The sequence below is a fragment of the Hemitrygon akajei genome, chromosome 6 (assembly GCF_048418815.1).
Source record: "Hemitrygon akajei chromosome 6, sHemAka1.3, whole genome shotgun sequence".
NCBI lineage: Eukaryota > Metazoa > Chordata > Chondrichthyes > Myliobatiformes > Dasyatidae > Hemitrygon > Hemitrygon akajei.
Window position 1 is genome coordinate 119,893,122 of NC_133129.1, and position 13,683 is coordinate 119,906,804.

The 13,683-nt window shown below is 39.8% G+C and overlaps 1 protein-coding gene across 2 annotated transcripts in view; it reads left to right on the forward strand.

Moving 5' to 3' along the window:
- pdhx (pyruvate dehydrogenase complex component X) overlaps nucleotides 1-13,683 on the forward strand; it is a 231,935-nt gene that overhangs the window by 167,649 nt on the left and 50,603 nt on the right. The gene's annotated exons all lie outside the window — the stretch shown is intronic.

Here is a 13,683-nt window from a genome sequence, read left to right on the forward strand (position 1 = left end):
TGCAGGAAATTAGGGCTACCCAGATTGGCGCTGTGGTCAGCATGAACTGGTTGGGCCGAAGGTCCTGTATCCATGTTGTATTGCTCTATGACAATATAACACAGCGTTAAACTGTTACAAAGGAAAGCAGTGTTGGACCTGGTAAAGTGCATTAAGATATTGGATAGTACAGGTGGAGACAGTCCATAGACAGAATGTTCCTTCCCTCCTGAACACATTTTTATAAATTAGCTTAACATTTTTATAATTTGGTTATAAATTAACTAAATTCATACTAAAAATCTGCTAGCTGAAGTATTCTAATAGGATTTAATAGTAGAATCATTAAGCAGCTTTGTTTAATGTTGTATAATGTGCATGGAGAAGTGAAGGAGTCTTAAAATTTCTGCTGAATAATCTTTCTTATCTTCAGAATCTGTCAATAATTTCTCTAGCCTGCTTGCCTTTTTCTTCCATTTATATTCCAGTACTGAATATTATGTAACTAATTGAAAACTTGGATTTGTATCACATTTTCATTGTAGAAAAACACCCCTGCTACCTCAGAGCGATATCACAAAAGCAATACTAAAAATTAGTATTCCACCAGGAGAAGGCTGATAAATTAACAGTGCAAACATCAACTATGATGTGATGTCACATTCATACAGTATATGCCAGTGATCTTGAGAGGCTCCTTTCTATAAAATGAAATGACAGCACATTTATTTTACGAAGGATCTTTTTTATGAGTCTTTGTTCAGACTGTTTCCTTCTCTTGCATTCAAGATAGTGCTGATAAATGGTGACTCTTCCCCTTCTTTCTTCCACCCTCCCATCACTCATGCTCACTCAGCTTAAGGCCTGTAAGACCAATTTGATCTCTGCACCAGCAAACCATGTGATAAAAAGGCCCCCGATTGTAAAGGTCTCTCTGACAGCATGTGACACTTTGGTGAATTATGCAGGCCCTGGAACAAAACATCATTGGTCAATTGGGTGCTAACCTTTTGGCAAACAAGAGAAAATCTGCAGATGCTGGAAATCCGCGCAGCACACACATGATGCTGGAGGAACTTAGCAGGCCAGACAGCATCTATGGAAAAGAGTACAGGCCGAGACTCTTCATCTGGACTGGATAAAAAAGTCCAGATGAAGGCTGGATTTTATGCAGTCCGGATGAAGGGTCTTGGCCTGAAATGTCATTGTTGCTGACTGGCCTGCTGACCTTTTAATCCATCTTTGCTAATACTATTCTTTGCCTATGCTGATTACCACTAGTTTTGTTTTTCCATACAAGTTAAAATACTCTCTTTGCTTTTACTGTCATAGAACCTAGAACAATATTGCTCAGGGTACAGTTGGCCCTCTTTATCCGCGAGGGATTGGTTCCAGGACCCCCCCCCCCCCCCGCGGATACCAAAAAACGTGGATGCTCAAGTCCCTTATTCAACCTGTCTCAATGCGATGGACCTTAGGACCCAGCAGAACCCCAGACCTTATTTAACCTGTCTCAGTGCGGTGGACATTAGGACCCGGTGGTGGAGATCTGAATCCGCAGTGTTTCTGTTCACGAAAATAATCACGTTCACGATTGAAAATAAAGTGGAAATAATAAAGCGATTGGAAAGAGGTGAAATGCCATCGGTCATTGGAAAAGTGTTAGGCTACAGTCGGTCAATGAGCGGAACAATTTTAAAGGATAAAGTGAGAAAGGCCCTGCCCCAATGAAAGCTACAATTATTACTAAGCAACGCAGTGGTTTAATTATTGGGTTTTGGGGTTTTGGGTTTTTGGCCCTCCACATCAACGCTCGGAAGTGGTCTGTCACTGGATCGAACTTGGGAACTTCCGTTCCCGAGCCCGGTGCTGAAGCATACGTTCTTAAGTGTTTTATATGCATAGAAAGGTAAAAATATATGCTATATACTAAGACAAACATTTGACTAACTGACGCTAAATAATACCGGATGTACTTGTTCCGACTTATGTACAAATTCGATCCCGATCCACGGTAACCTACACACATCCTCCCATATATTTTAAATCATCTCTAGATTACTTATAATACCTAATACAATGTAAATGCTATGTAAAATAGTTGTTATACTGCATTGTTTAGGGAATAATGACAAGAAAAAAAGTCTGTACATGCTCAAACAACAAGTGCTGGAAGAGCACTTCCACAGGTTTTCTCGATTCGCAGTTGGTTGAATTCACGCATGTGGAACTCGCGGATAAGGAGGGCCTACTGTATTCCTTTTAGCCCACAATGTTGTGCCAATCTAATTAAGTTAATAATTAAAAAGGCCAACTAAATTAATCCCTACTGGCTACACAATGTCCATCTCTACATTTCTTTCACATTCATGTGCCTAACACCATCTTGTACATCATTGTTGTATTTGCCTCTACCACCACCTCAGTTGTCCATTCCAGGCACCCACCACTCTGTTAAAAAAAAGCTTGATCTGCACCTTGCCTTTGGGCTTACTCCTTTCACCTTAAATATATCGGATATTTCAACTCTTCAGAAGAAAGATACCAGCTGTCTGCTCTATATATGCCTCTCAAAGTTCAAAGTAAATTTATTATCGAAGTACATGTGTAGAATCATAGAAAACTTACAGCACAATACAGGCCCTTCAGTCCACAAAGCTGTGCTCAACATGTCCTTACTCTAGAATTACCTAAGCTTACCCATAGTAATTTTCAAGGAGTTTTGGACTTGGATCCCCAGATTCCTCTGTCATAAATCTAAAAACCTATTTTGGATCAGGTCTTGGCCTTGAACTTGTATGTGTGCCAAGCTTATTTTGCCTCTTAGCTTGCATTATGTACAAAGGCAAAATACTATCAATGCTGAAAATATGAAATAAAAGCATAAAATAAAACTAACACTCAGCAGGTCAGGCAGCATCTAAGGAGAGGAGAACTGTTTCAAGTCAATTACTCTTTATCATAAGATGTCAAGTTATGGAAAGGAGACAATGCAAGAATGTCCCATTATGTAGTACATGACAGGAGTAAAAAATGTGAGGTGAAAGACTGGCACTGAGGGTTTAGTGAATGAGAAGATTCCTTGAGCGTGATGTTAAAAAAGAAAACAACACATAGTCTGAAAATCTAAAAAGACATGCTATGGATGCTGGAAATAATGGAACTCAATTGCTCGTTTGAATTGGAAGGCTGTAGATTGGTTCACACAATGTTAGTTTCAATAAGATAGCACATTTTAACTGGATTGGCATGATCAGCATTGCATGCAAATTAATTTCATGTCCTTGTACTATCTGTGCAAGTTACCAAACAATTCAATCTTATAAACCAAGTTAGATCCACATTATGTGTCATTTGCAAAATGACAGTTGAAGTTACTCACAAATAGGGACTTGCATTTCATGGAAACACTTATATAGAGATAATGGATGTTGTCGAAGCAAGGAACTATATATAATGTATGAGGGGAGACAAGAAAGATCTCATCTCTGGTTTAAGATGGCACTGGTGAATCTCAGCGACTTCTGGTAGGTGGCCATTGAAACAAAGAAAACAATTAGTTTACAAGGCACTAGATAGATATATCCCACAGGGGAAGAAGTTCTCAAATGGCACGGATAGGCAACCATGGCTGACAGAGTAAATTAAGGACTACATAAAAGCCAAGGAAAAGGCAGATAAGGTAGCAAAAGTGAGTGGGAAGTTGGATGATTGGGAAGCTTTTAAAATCCAACAAAAGCCAACTAAAAAAGCTATAAGAAGGGGAAAGAAGAGATATGAGGGCTAACTAGCCAATAATATAATAATATAAAGCAGGATACTAAAAGTGTTTTCAGTTATATAAACAGAAAAAGGGAGGTGATAATCAATATTGGACTACTGGAAAATGCTGCTGGTAAAGTACTTTTTCAATCTTTTTATTAAATTTCAAATTAATTAACATATCAATATCCTTGTAAATCTCCTCTGCACCCTTTCTCTGGTTTCCATGTCCTTCCTGTAGTGAGGCGACCAGAATTGAGCACAGCGGGGTCTGACCGGGGTCCTATATAGCTGCAACATTACCTCTCGGCTCTTAAACTCAATCCCACAATTGATGAGCGCCAATGCACCGTATGCCTTCTTAACCACAGAGTCAATCTATGTAGCGTATCCTTTGATGTTAAGCTCCCAACTATGGCCATCTTTCAGCCACAACTCAGTGATGCCCACATGATACCGACCAATCTTTAATTGCACCATGAGTTTGTCCACCTTATTCTGTGTGTAAGAATGTGTAGAGTTATTTGACTATTGCTGAAGTTGAAACTAAGAATTGATTTTAGTTGAAGTGGTGGCCACATCGACTTTGCTTGCCTCTCAGTACAAGGAGCGGAAGATCCAGTCCAAATGTTAGTTTTGTAACATAGATCAGTGAAGATGTATTTATTTGGGCCATTGTCCTTGTTCCATTGAGACCTCTTTATTACTGTTAAGCAAGGTATATGGTTGTAGTTATTCCCGTGGTTTCTTTACTTGAACTGTTATCTTAGACTGTTTTCTATTCTGTTGTCAAATCTGATATTCAGTTCCATCCACACATAGGAAGGACATAGAAAGTCTGGTAGCATGGTTTCAAGACAACCGTCATTTCCTCAATGTCAGCAAAATGATGGAACTAGTCATTGATTACAGGGTGAGTACACACCCCTGTCTGTATCAATGGTGCTGAGATGGGAATAGTTGAGAGTTTTAATTTCCTACATGTAATTATCACCAACAATTTGTCTCTGGCCCAGCCAAGTGGATGCTGTTTGACATGTCCCCCATGACTTGTATACCGATTTTTACAGATGCAGCTTAGAAGCATCCTATCAGAAGGAATCACAGCTTGGTTTAGCAACTGCTCTACCTAAGACCACAAGAAATTACAAAGAGTTGTGAACACAATCCAGTCCATCACACAAACCAACTTCCCCTAAAGAGGCTCTGTCTACCTTCCTGCTACCTCAGAAAGGCAGCCAACATAGTCAAGGACCCATCCCACCCACTTCTCCCCTCTCCAGCAGAAGATACAAAAGCCTGAAAACATGCCACCAGCTCAAGGACAACTCCTACACCACTGTTACCAGACTCCTGAATGGACATCTCAGACTCTAACTGAGGTACAGGAGCCTGAAGGCACACACTCAATGATTCGGGGACAGCTACTTCCACTCTGCTGTCAGATTTTTCAATGGACACTGAACCCGTGAACACTACCTCACTACTTTCTTTGCACTTCTTATTTACTTTAACTTTCATGTATGTGTATACATAATTCACAGTTTTTATTATTATGTATTGCAATGTACTGCTGCCACATAACCAATTTCACAGCATATGCTGGTGGGATTCTACGAGATGAACTCTTGATCTTCAATCTAACTTGCCATGGTGTTTGTACTTAATTTGTCTACCTAAGCTCTGTAATTGCGTATGACACTTCCTCCATAACTGTAACACTATATTCTGCATTGTTTTCTTTTTGCTACTTTGATGTACCTATAATGGCATGATCTCTTAAAGGCTTTTCACTGTATCTTAGCATGTGGGTCGATAATAAACTCAGGGGAAGTCAGTTGTAGCTCTTGGACCAAGCTAGTCCTACAAACCTCAGACCACTAATACTGGTTCAAGTGCCTGGAACTCTCCTCAGCATCATTGTAGGAATACTTTCAGTACGCATTTGATGATGGATAATCATCTTCTCGTTGCAAACCTGCCTATCCAGTGACATCCACATCTTTCAAAAAAGAATCCTCCAATTAAAATTTGATATTGATATTGTCAGCCAAAAGTGTGAGATACTGTGTCTTAAAAGTCCCAGGTTGTCATTTGCTATAACCAAGCTTGCAGCACCATGCCATGCACTAAATCCTATTAAGCAAGAAGATCACTTATTACTTGGCCCCTGTCACTCTTGCTGCTGTGTAACCAGCAAGTAAGAGATGTCATGTGGCTTTTGATCTTGGTTCTCTGAAGAAGTGGATTTTTATCAAGTAAAGACAAATCTCAGAAAGCATAAGATAAATTTGCACTCCACAGCATGCTGCTTTTTAGTATGGCCAAGTAGCCAAGATGTAAAGTATTTGGTATGGAATGGATTCACCCATCTTCTCACAGAACTCTAGTTTAAAGATTCCCCTGGTATAATGTTCTGTATCAGTACACTGCTTGTTGGAAATAGGATTACAATAGGCAGTTTGAGCCAAGAGGTTATTAGCGAACCTGAGCATTGAGTTTCGGCTGAGAAAGTAGTCACATGTGAATGTCTTATCATTAGTGCCTTTGGGATTTTTGTTTCATCTCTGTTACAGGCACGTAGTCATCCAGTGTAAGCCTTAATGAAGCCACATTATCAAGTTAACCCTTGTACTTACTTTTGGAGCTGCCTGCTTATGTTGAACACTGTTCAGTCAAGAGCTAAACAGAAAGTTTTTCGAGCACACATTTGGCTCTCCTTGACTTGTGTGGACATAATTACTCTTTTCCTTTGTTAGACAGTTTAATGCTTCCTTTTTAATCAATGGCATGTGCTTGGGATAACCTTTGTTTTCTAGAGCTCATACTTATAAGCAGCTCGGATTCAAGGTTAAGAGACCATTCTTTGTCTCAAGAGATCTTTACTGCATTTAAATTGACAGTTTAGTTTCGGGCAGATGGGGCTCATCAACCATGGTTGGCAGCTCATTTCGGAGAAGAAAAACTTTGATCTCAAAACTCCGCTGCCTTTCAACTATACCCAGTCATAGGCAAGGCTTCAGGAGTAAAACCCGAGTAAAAACCCAGAGCTGGAGGCCTTAAGGTGTTGAGTTCAACGCTAATTGGCTATTCCTGCAATGCCACTGCTGCCAAACTGTATTGATCTTTTCTGCCTTTGGATCCATCAGCTGTGTGGAGAGGGGGAGCCTGCTGCCTGGGCAACACCATATTGTACTGCCCTGGGTTGCATACTAGCAGGACAGGACATAACATTCATGGTCGACCCTGACCAACAGAGGGCTTCTGACAATTAGTTGAAAAATTACCTTTGAAAAATGCAGAAATTCTAATATTAAACTGTTTTAGAGTCCTGGTTCCCGATGCCATTTAAAAATTACTCTTTATTGCTAAGAGTGGACCTGAACTAAGCCTAAGAAAATGCAACACATCGCACTCACAAGATCGTATGTGACCCTGTATCTCACACACCATTAATTTATCTGTGAGCTCTCACACACACTCTTAGATCATGTGAGTTTATGTCTCATGTACCTTTAGACTAGGTTTTGCCCATATTCATGAGATTCCATGTGACCATGTAGTTACACAGATTCAAATTTGGTGTAATACCCCAAACACCCCTTGTTTTTAGATTGTGTCTGATTTGAATCTCACCCTCCATCAAGCCTTGTGTCCTTTCTACCTCAGATGCTATTAAACTGAATGTGGCCTGAAGTTAACGGAAGTTAGCAGTCTTACTGAGATTTTGTCTTTTATACTTCTGCTTGTCACGATTTTCAAACCAAGTTGTATCTTATTTGTTTTGAAGGCTTATCAGTGGCCAGAAATTAGAGAATGGACCAGATAGAGCTAAGAGAATTTCCTGATAAAGTTGGTGAGGAAGGAGAATACTCACAAAACAATAATTAACAGTTTACTTTCTCTGAATCATTTTAAACAGGGCTTAATCAGTTTTTCTTAACTTTAAGATCAAGTATTGCCCATTATTCCTGGCTGTAAAATATATTCTGCAGGCTGGTGCCATCTACAAGAGCTCTTCACTTGTCTTTCTTTACACTGTTCTGTGTGCACCTCCACCTAGTTTGAAAAGAAAAGAGGCCATGAAAAGTGTTAATTTTCCAATGGAGAAAACTAATCAAATATCAGTCTGGGACACATTGGAAAAAGAAACTAAGATAAATGATTTTCTCAGTTTCTTCTCAAACTCCTCTGAAGAGCTTCAAATCCGTTTGGATGGTTGCATTTGTTCCTAACAGCCACAATGTATGTCCATGCACACAAAGCTTCAATATCAATAAGTAGGATATTGACCATTTGTGATGTGGGAAATAACATATTTCCAACAAACTTGTCCACTGTCTTCGGGCCTCTTCTCTCTGCTATTATCTAATGTACATATGGGGTCTCTACTGTTTGCAGGTATTCTTTTTCTAATATTCATTTGAGTGTGGCACTTTGGAATTCATCTTTGCCTTTAGGCCCCTAGCCAAAGCTTCAAAATATCATAGTCCTACTCCTTTAGGGAATGTACTTGTGTACCTAGGTGCAGATTCTTGAGCATTCACACCTCCATCAGTCAAAGCATTGAGTACAAAAGTTGGGACATCATGCTTCAGCTGTACAAGATGACCACATTGGGAATACTGTATGTCATTAAGCAGGAATGTGTACAAGAAAGATTTACGAGGATATAGCTGGGACTGGAGGGATTGAGTTATAAGACGAGACTTCATGAGCTGGGATTTTTTTTTACCAAAGGTGAAGGAAGCTGAGGGTAACCACCTAGAGGTTTATGAAATCATGAGGGTTACAGATAAGGTCTTTTTTCCCAGGGTATGGATCTAAAATTAGTTGGCTTGGGTTTAAAGCAAGATATTTAGAAAGGATCTGAAGGACAACTTCTTCACACAGAGCATGGTGAGTATATTGAAGAAGCGACCAGAATAAATAGTAGAAGCGAGTACAATTAGAGAATTTAACAGATATTTGGACGAGGACATGGATGGGAAAGGATTAGAGGGATGTTGACCAAATATAGGCAAATGGGACTAGCTCAAATAGGCTACTTGGTTTGCATGGGTGAGTTTGACTTCAGCACTGTATAACACTGTGATCCTATGACTGTACTTCCATTTGGTGTAAATCATTTCCTTCAGTATGGCGAGACCCAGGTCTTTCACAACAAGCACTGCCAGGTTCCAGGTCTTGTATATAAATGGAAAATAACACGTACTGCTAAAAGAAACAAAGCTAAACATTGGGCATCAAATCCTGGTACACAAAGTGCAGGAGGAATCCAGTGAGTCTGGCATCATCGATAGAGGGAAATGGACTGCTGACGTTTCAGATCGAGACCCTTCATCTGTACTCCAATGACCTGAGGTGGAAAGCCTCATCACGAAAACTGATGTGGTGGAGACTAGTAAACTGAGAAAAAAGAATGGCATCTTTGCACTTGACAAGTGGGTAGAGTTGTCGTCAAGGTAGCTGTGGGAGTCAATGGGTTTACTTGTAAGTGGATAATCTGTCTCCTGCGATGGAAACAGAGAGATCAAGATATTAGAGGGAGGTGTCAAAGATAGACATTTCCTTCCAGAGATGCTGACTGACCCATTGAGTTCCTGCAAGACTTTGTGTTGCTCCAGTTAGCAGCATCTGCAGTCTTTTGTGTCTCCTTTGCTGGTGCATGTTTTAAAGATATTAATAGTCCTTCTGTACCAGCACAAACATCATCATCAACATTATGTGCCGTGTGGTATGATGTGGGTGATCGTGGTCTTGACCATGATTGTTCTTGGCAAGTTTTTCGACAGAAATGCTTTGCCATCGCCGCCTTCTGGGCAGTGTCTTTGTCGGTGCTCTTCAATGATTGTCTGCCTGCTATCAGTGGTCGCATAACTAGGACTTGTGAGATACACCGGCTGCTCAAATGACCAAATACTACCTGGTCCCATGGCTTCACATGACCCTGATCAGGGGTGCTACACCTTGCCCAAGGCTGACCTGTAAGCTGGCGGAGGGAAGGAGTATCTCTACCCCACCACCCAAAACAGGGCATTTTAAACTAGTACATCTGGTAACTGTTTAATCAAGATGGTGCCAGTGAACAACACGATCAACAGTGACATTCTGCAAACAGTTCTCAAACTACTTCTTTTGCTTCATCTTTCAAATATTATTCTACTACTAAGCTGCATGTGATTAGAACCTGGGATTTACATTTTGATGGTGTCTTTTGGGGCCAGTTGAGCGATCTAGCACTTTGCTGTCTCCAAGAGAGTTCAGTGAGTTTTGGTGCAGAGTGTCTGGCCTGGTGTCCTGAAGATGGGGTGTGAGTCCATGATCAACTCCATTGCTTCTCTCTGATTGAGGCGTCGAGTAGGGTTGAAGTCGATGAGGACACGAGCAGAGGACGGTCAAGTGCTTGGCTAACTGCTGTTGGAGGAGTTTGAGGTTCATATTGCATACGTCTTGGGTTCTGGTTACTCTTTATTTTTACTACTTTTGAGCGGGTTGATCGGAGTGATTGATGCTTTGGCAAAGAATGGTTCTACAAACAGCAGTGGATTAGTGACACTGTGCTGATCTGAACTAAAACTGAATACTACTGCACTCCTGATTTGATGCTTGATATTCGCCTGCTTGTTGCTGTTTTCACAGTTTGTTCTTTTTTTGCATGTTGGGTGTCTTGAACGGGTTCCATGGCATTTTTTTGTTTCATGATTGCCTGTGAGAGGGTGAAGGTCACAGTTGTATTCTGTGTAAATACTTTGATAATAAATTTACTTTGAATTGAATATTATCAATTAATGTTATACCACTAATAGTGCATATTTTATAGTATATACATAGTTTTGTTTAAAATTTTGACTCTACTCCTTTGGTAAAGACATTAATAGAATTTCATCTAAGTACATTATATTTCATCTTTCGTAATAATTTTACGACCTGTGCTGGTTCTCTGAGCTTGGTTAATACAGTTTGAACCTGATGATTCAGGCCTGGGCTTGTTTTGGTAATTCAGTGAAAATGTGAGCTGTCATCAGAAAACATTTATGACGTAAATTCATTGCAGAGTTCAAAGAATTATAGGTAATTTACAAAGAAGACAAATACGTTGAATAATAGTACTTTGAATACTGGCAATTTACAGCAGAGTAACAAGTAATTTGGCACACTATGACTTCAATGATGTTTCTCTGCACTTGGCTGTTTTAGTCTATTCTGGAGTCTTGCTGATTGCACAACTGATTAAATTTTCCTCTTTTTAATCAAATGTTAGCAAATTCCTTTTAGAATCAGAATCGCGTCCATTATCACAGATCAACATCACAAATTTTTTTGTTTGGCAACAGCAGTACAGTGCAAGACATAAAATTACTATAAGTTACAAAATAATTAAATAGTGCAAAAGCAAATAATAAGGTAGTGTTCATGAATCATTCACATATCTGACAGTGGAAGGGTTTTTGCCTCAACTGTTCACAATATGGGCACCCTCAATGTATTAAGGTTCTAGTTTCCTCATAATGCATTTGTGTAATATTCTTTTGTCACTGTCCTTTTTGACATAAATTTAATTTCCAAAGGATTGTCACAGTATTCACCATTTGCTCCTGAGTTTTCTGGATAACTCTTCCATGGAAGCTATGAAGTCCCTGTCCATGTATGGTCCAATAGCACAAAAAGATGCCTCTTGGCCTTGTGCGTCAGTACCAGCCGTCAACAATCTATTTACTCCGATCTTACGTTCATCACATTTTTTATTGTCCCCGCATTTTCATTTACTATTCCCTGCTACTACCTTTAAATTAAAGTGATTTATTTCCAAAAGTAACTTTACAATAGCATTATAACCATTATGTGGTTCTACAGTTCCAATATTTGTATATTGTTAGAACTGCTACCTTCTATCACTTCTCTGTCTCCTCCCCACTCTTCTCTCTCAGCAGGCTTTTCCCACATGTGATTTTCAATTATTTTGTATATTTTCCAATTTCCTCTTATACTCCACATACTCAAAATTATTCTGCATTTTCATTTTGACCCACTTCATTTTCTGCATGTTGTCAATGATTTTTATTTGTAAATATGATAAATTTGTGTACACCCATTTTCTTTTTCAATAATACAGTCCTTTCAACAGTTTAACTGTGCCAAGTCACTTCTAGCTGGATTGTGGCCATGTTGAAGTAGCTGGGCCATAAAAGCCCTGAGTCCTTGCATGCTAGCCCTTAAAGCTGAAGCAATTCTTTGTTACTTTGTCTTGTTTTCTTATACGTCGTAAGTCTGTAGCTTTCATAAGTCTAATATCAGAGGATACTGTCATTAATGGATACATGTTAACTTGAAATCCTCAGAAATTTATGAAAAAATAAATTTAATCATGTGTGATCAGAGGGATTCATTGATGCATGAACACAACACCCATAAAGACAAAAGATTGAGCAACTCTTCTTTATTCCTGATTGCCCAGTTAGACTAGAGTGCACTTGGTCAATGATTTCTTTTCAAATTCAAACTGTAGATTAAGCCTGAAATGGGGATTGCATACACAGTTCAAAATAAACAGCCCTTAAATCACTCCGTTCAACCCTGAATTGATCTTTAAAGTCTAAATTCAGATTGTTTCTTTCCACTTTGTTAGCTTCCTATTATCAGTCCAAAGCCTCCACCACATTTTTGTTATTTCTGGATGTAACTTCTCCCATGCACTGCTTGCAAGTTTCTTGAGGTCTACCGTTTAAACCAGAATTTTTCCCAGTTTTATAAGGTTTGAAGACAAGTATGATGGCTTTATTGGGTGAATAAAGCTGTAATAGCCAGGGCTGGTTATGGGGACAAATTCCACTACCTATTAAATGGTGTGCACCTCAAATAGCCTCTGACAGCCACGTCTGGCTCCCAAACTTCATGTGTATCCTAGCTACTAAGCCCAGCGGAACAGTTTCTACTGAAGAGACAGGGCAAAGGCAGGTCATTGGTACCTTAAAACAGTCACTTTGGGCAACTGGAGCTCGTCAATTGTGGTTGGCTGCTCATCTCAGAGACGGAGAAATCTGATCTCAAAACTTCGCTGCCTTGCTGCTATACCTACTTATGGAGAAGGCTTTGGGAGTAAACCCTGAGGGAAAAATCTGGAGATGGAGTCCCTAAGGCAGTCCTAAGTTGAGTTTATTGCTGTCTGGCAATTCCTGTGATGCTGCTGGTACCAAACTGTATGGGTCTCTGCCATTCCTTTGGGTTCATCAGTGTGTGGTGAGGGAGAGCTTGCTAATTGGGCAACAGCTGCTTGCTCTCTAAATCATACTGCCCAGGCTTGTGTATGTAGAGCACAAGGACACAATATCCAATGTTAACTCTAACCAGCCTCAGAAAGCTGACTCATGGTTTTGATAAACTAAAGGGACAATGCCAGCATTTCTGACCATCTGTTCTACTGCTGAACTCTCCATTCTATCCAGCAGTGGGGCAGTATCTTGCAATGAGGGCTGTTATATAACCATATAACAATTACAGCACAGAAACAGGCCATCTCGGCCCTTCTAGTCCGTGCCGAACGCTTACTCTCACCGAGTCCCACCAACCTGCACTCAACCCATAACCCTCCATTCCTTTCCTGTCCATATACCTATCCAATTTTACTTTAAATGACAATATCAAACCTGCCTATACCACTTCTACTGGAAGCTTGTTCCACACAGAATGTATTGACACTGTGGAGAGGTAACTTATTTTACTTAAAGTTAATTCCTTTATTTGCTTGTTTGTATATTAATGTCTTTTAATTATCTTTATTATTCTTCATAATTCTTATTCCTGCCTTAATTTCTTTGACTATCTGTGGGCAGGCAGTAGGCTAGATCGAGGACCACGCAGCCCACTGTATATGATAGCAAGTCAGTAGACACCCTGCTGTAGAACTAGTGTCTGTGTTATTATAATTCTAGCTTTGCACTA